Source organism: Carassius carassius, chromosome 12, assembly GCF_963082965.1.
Source record: "Carassius carassius chromosome 12, fCarCar2.1, whole genome shotgun sequence".
Taxonomy (NCBI): Eukaryota; Metazoa; Chordata; class Actinopteri; order Cypriniformes; family Cyprinidae; genus Carassius; species Carassius carassius.
The window spans coordinates 5,318,436-5,324,435 of record NC_081766.1 but is presented as its reverse complement, the minus strand read 5'-3'; the positions used below and the strand labels follow the sequence as shown (position 1 = coordinate 5,324,435).

Below are 6,000 nucleotides of genomic sequence, written 5' to 3'. Positions count from 1 at the left end.
CATTTCAGCAAATCAACATATTTTAAGGATTTCTGAAGGATCATTTGACTGGAGTAATGATGCTGAATATTTAGCATTATATTTAGCATCACAGGAATTAATGTAATTTTAAACCAATTGAAAAATATATATATTTTATATTTTACAATATATATATATATTATCAAATAACTATAGCCTTGATTTGTAACAGACTACTTTCAAGAATGTTAAAAAGTAGGGAACATAATTGATCAGATCAGCATTTCTCTACACAAAAGGCAATGGGGATCTCAATTAGTGTCAAAACTGAAAAAACAACAACATCAACAAATTGCATGTTTAATTTAGAATATATGTATTTTTTACATATATGTCAAAAACACAGCGATGAGGAGTGTTTAACTATATATCTACCCATGCAGAAAAGAAGACTTGAGAAACTTCTGCATTCAAATAAATCTGTTGATCTTAATTCAAACAGCTCATTGAAATAAATTGTCCAAATGAACTGATTCACTAAAATCAACTGGACTTGTGTGTTTGACTTTTGCATCACATCAAACAGATGTAAGGCTTCATGCACAGTGTAATGTGACAAAATACAAGCTCTTTTCAAGCTATAGCTAGTTACCGGAAAACAAAGCTATTCTGAAAACTCTCTTAAATGCTTTCTTTGTCTTGCCATCTTCCTTCTGTCGTGGCATTAACTCCCATTTTCTTTTCTGAATAAAAATATTTCTGCTTCAAGAGAAAATATGGCCCTGTGCATATGAAGGTGAATGCATCCTCGGTCTATGGGATGTGATTCAGTTCTCTCTCTGAGTACAAATGTGTGTGTGTGTGTGTGTGTGTGTGTGTGTGTGTGTGTGTGTGTGTGTGTGTGTGTGTGTGTGTGTGTGTGTGTGTGTGTGAGGGGGGGAGCCAGAGCTAGAAAATGAATTAAAAAGAGAAGTGTAAATTTCCCCACTTGCAGGATACAGCTCAAAACTTCATGAATAAAATGGCTGCCGTTTATGTTCTAATATTTTGTAAAATCGTATTAGGATTTTGCTAGCCTTGAGTTTTACCCTGAGGAACAGCACACCAAAATGAAAGCATAGAGTGTTACATCAATATTTCTATTACTGAACGTGTCCGTAAAACCTCACCGTTATTGTCCTCGAGTTCCAAGGGTGGTGTGGGAATGTTATATCCTGTAGCAGATCTTTGGATCACTGTAATTTTGCTTGGAGCTCTGAGGATTAAAAAAAAAGATTACAATGAAGCTTTATATTACAGAATCAAAACCTCATTGTCAGTATCATGAGGAACAGATAATATACTGCAACACACTGTTAACAATATACATGTGTAAAGGAAGATTCATCCACCTTCCCTCCAGTGTTAATTTTAAACACTTTTTAAATTTAGTTTAATCATAATTCTTGTCTTTTGACAACATATTTACATTTTGCTAGGTCATATTCATGCAATTTATTTTTACAGTTTATATCATTTTATTTAATGTCAAGTGTTATATTTATGCATTTAGCAATCACTTTTATCCAAAGAAACTTACTGCGCATTCATACATTTTTCCTTTTTTTTTTTTTATCAGCATGTGTGTTCCCTGGGAATTGAACCCATGACCTTTTGCACTTCTAATGCAATGCTCTACCACTGAGCCACATATGTTATATGCTTTTTCATAATTTTCATTAACTTTATTATATTTAGCTCGTGTATATATATATATATATATATATATATATATATATATATATATATATATATATATATATATATATAATTTTATTTTAACATTTCTGATTTTCATTTAAATGCATCTAATAATCTAATGGTTATCTAATATATATATATATATTTCTATATAGATAGATAGATAGATAGATAGATAGATAGATAGATAGATAGATAGATAGATAGATAGATAGATAGATAGATAGATAGATAGATAGATATTATTACAGGTTAGTTAATATAACAACACTGTTTACAACTTATAATAATAATAATTTTAGTTTATGATAAACTTAAAGTAATTTTGTTACATCCATTGATATATTGGGAGCCAGTACTAAAAGCAAAACCACAATAATGGGATCCTGCTGCTAGCAGCACCTCATCACCTCTTCCATAAATCACAGCAGCAGGGAACCCATTTCCCTTGTGAATGAACGATGTGTCCTCAAGATCCAAATAAAGTCCACCAATAACCACCTGGCCTTCAACCTCTGGGCCTATCACAATCTGACCTTCTCTTACCCGGCATGACACGCCACATTTGATTCAAACCCCCTGGACTTTTGCTAGACCTTTCTGGACACTTTATTTCCGGTCATCAATGAAATAAAAGCATCTCACAGTGGCATGTTGTTCTCATAGAGTCTGTCCTGACTCTCTGCTATTGGCTTCACTGGAAAGGAATAGTTCACCAAAACCATTGAATAAATCCATCATAATCAAAACAAATTCTGAATCAGTCTTTTTCAAATTAATCTTTTTGGTGAACTAATTCAAAATATTTGAATTAGTCTTTTAAACATTATAAATTTTTGTACCATCACTTTTGATCATTTTAATGCATCCATTCTGAATACAATTTTACTGATCCCAAACTTTTAAATGCTATCATAAGTAGTTTCAGATCAGTGATCAACTTGTTTTTGGTGAAGCGATTTAAAAGAGTTGCTAAGATGAATCAACATGCTAAAAATAGAACAGTTGTAAAATGTCAATGTAATGTAATGTAATGTTTACATTGCTTATTTTTATTATTTTTTTAATTTATTTTTTTTAGCCAAAGGAAAATTGGAATTGTTCATGTTTATCTCGCAGAAAACAACCCCATCATGCTGAAACATCCATCTTGATCATCCATCTATCTGTCCTGGTATCTTTCTGCTTTAATTCATATAAATAAACAAAGCTATGTGTCTCTCGGTTATCTTCTTGATGTAGAATCTGATTGATGTCCTCCTTCATTACAGTATACATATGCCAGACTGTAGCTAAGCAAACATAGCATTCGGTTGCAGGGAAGTGATCAAACATTAGGTCAGCATTATTTATTTGTCCACAGCTTAGACGTAGTACACTTCCCAGGTGCAATATATATACATGAAACAATCACCTCAGCCTAATGTCAATAAAGCATTATGGAAAGAGATTGCAGTGCAACGAGCCGGAGGCATTGAACAAGTACACGGCGATTTATGTACACATACTTTGTTTGCATTATGTGATTTGACAGAGATTACGTAGCTCACCTTGAGGAATGAGTATGATATGTGGGAATGAATTATTAAAAACAGACAAAAGAAAGAGGAATATTGCAGTCCAGTCTCACAAGAGAAATGTTGCTGTACCATCAGAACATCACTGTGGTGCCATCTTTCCTAGTTTTGAAGAAGTCTGAATGATATAGAGATTATTTGCTTGTTTAGTATGTGAGTAGTTATAACCACAGTAAAATGAAGTATCCTTTGTTTGGTAATTTACTGTAATGTTGGAATTATGTAAATTGAGATTGCTGTGTACGCTGCACAGTTTCACAAATTATAAACTTCTTGTAATCTAAATGACTGTCAAGCTACTGATTTGAAAAAATAAAGTGAACAAAATGATTTCATAAAAATAAAAAAAATAAAAATCCTTGACCTGCCTAACAGTGAATTGGTGACAAAATGTGAGTCACATGATTAACATAAACCATCTGGATAGGGAAATTTATTATTTTGAGTAGTGCATTTCTACGCGCGAAATTACAAAAAAAATTTGACTTGGCGTCTACAGGGTCATATATCATCACTAAATCTCACAGCACTAAGTTTGACTTAAAAGGTTTATTCTTTATTGCTAAAATCAGTTTCCCTATGGAGAAAATGAATGAGATTTTTATCTCGTTTCTGTCTGTGATTTGTTACATCCACATATGTATCGACACTTTACAAGCCTGTATTATCCTGCAGTAATTCACCGCCTAAAAAAACTCTGTCTGTAAAGTGGCCTAGTTCCACATGTAATATTTAACCAGCTGGCATGGTGAAGGAGAACTACATTAAGCTTTATAGTATTTGAAAATGAGTAAACTAGAAGAGAAATTATGGGCCGTTGGAGCATTAACCTGTCTGGTTTCATTTATCAAGCAGGTTTGTCTTTTGACTGAGGGCTTGTGGGTTTTTACTACCCTATATATCGCTGTCAAACTCACTCCCTTCGTTAGTGATGAGAGCTGATCACTGCTGATGCATCAGAGCCATTTAACTGCTTTCATATCATATGGCTTACTCTATAATGTAGAACATAAAAGAAGATCTACTGAAAATTTTCTGTTTTTGGCTTGCAGATTGGAAGATAATGGGCACCAAAACTGTTTAGAAACATGGCTCAAGATATCGTTCTTTTGTGTTCTGCAGAAAAAAAAAGTCTTTCTGGTTTGGAACAACATGAGGATGAGTAAATGATGACAGAAATGTAATTTCTGAGTGAACTATCCCAAATGTATAAGATAGCTGGTGTCCTTTCTTTAGAATATGTATTTTATGGAAGAATATGTATAATATGGAAGCTTGTTTCCAACAGGGAATAATAATAATAATTGTGACCTTTTTCTTCTGAACTTTTATTGTGAGATATAAATAATTCTGAGGGGGGAAAAAAGTCTGAGTTATAATATAAACACTATCAGAAAATAAAAAGTTGCAATTACCTTTTTCATTTTTTTTAAATTCCGGGGTGGGGGTGGGGGGTTGTGAGGTGTTCTTCAGAGAGAGAGAGAGAGAGAGAGAGAGAGAGAGAGAGAGAGAGAGAGAAAATGGAATTGTGAGTTGAACAGGAATTCTGTGACTTCTGAGTTTATATCTCAAAATATAAATATAAATAATAACTTTTTTTCTCAGAATTGTAGGGAAAAGGTAGCCTGGTTAAAACCAGACCCTTTTCAGTTGAAACTGAGTTAGGGTCTGGCAAAGCCTATTAGACGTCTCGTTTCTAAAGGGGCGTCACCGACGGACCTCGTTCAAATGCCTCTGGGCGTAATTGGATAGACCTAAAACCAATCAGTGCGATGAAGGAGATGACGTATGCAGAGCGAATCCAGTCGGTAAGACAGCGATAACATCTTTTTTAGATATGAAGGCTTCAAGTGTTGTTCTTTGCTCGGGTTTTAACGCAAAGTTAAAGTTTAAATCACTTAAAACAGACGCGATAGCAGTTTCGAACGAATGTTCCTCTGCAGCATCCATCTTTGTAATGTACAAAATCTGCTTTACCGTCGCTGCGCTGTCGTCATCGTGTAAACCCCGCCTCAACGTTTCTGATTGGTGCCGCGATTTCGGCGGCACAGAAACGAGCTAGATAGTCCTCTTTGCCAGACTATTCTGTAGAGAGAATTGAAATTCGCCGGAAGTAGTCTGGGTTTTCCCAGGCTAGGGAAAAGGTTAAATTGTAAAATAAACTTTTTTTTGGAAAGAATATTTGGATTCAGTTAAAGAATCATAAAGAATCATCAACAAAATTATGTTTGTTTGTTTAAAATGAATAAATATGGAAGTACAAAAAAGTCACCAAATGAATCGGTCATAGAATATGAGTTTGCCCTGGAGATGTACCTGGTTACATCACAATGAGCAATCATCCATGAGCACAAAAAAATATTACAAAATTGTTGTTGCATGGTACATTTCTCCACATTGATATCAAAAGCAGGCTCCCCTTCATACAAACATACTATCCTAAATCAATAGCTTTGCACATGTCATCTTGACTCACCACGCCTGCCATAAACCGATGTTTACAGAGTGTTATCATGTGCATACTTCACTAAAAGTGTTCACATAACACATGAACACATAAGGATAAAAATACATTTCATCTCACAGAATGAATGTGTGTAGGACTTATTGCATATTAATCTCTGAAACATAAATCAGTCACATGCTGGTTGAAAGCATCTCGTTAGTAGTTCTATAGTGTCTAGGAATAATAGTAACAATCATTTTGTACATTTCTTTTTAC

The 6,000-nt window shown here is 34.0% G+C and overlaps 1 protein-coding gene across 1 annotated transcript in view; it reads left to right on the top strand.

Moving 5' to 3' along the window:
- Positions 1-253: 253 nt before the first annotated feature.
- Positions 254-6,000, top strand: part of LOC132154536 (secretogranin-2b-like) — a 209,893-nt gene continuing 204,146 nt past the window's right edge. Inside the window, exon 1 of the mRNA XM_059563130.1 lies at positions 254-260. The gene's annotated coding sequence lies outside the window, so the exon portion shown is untranslated. The remainder of the gene's footprint in view (positions 261-6,000) is intronic.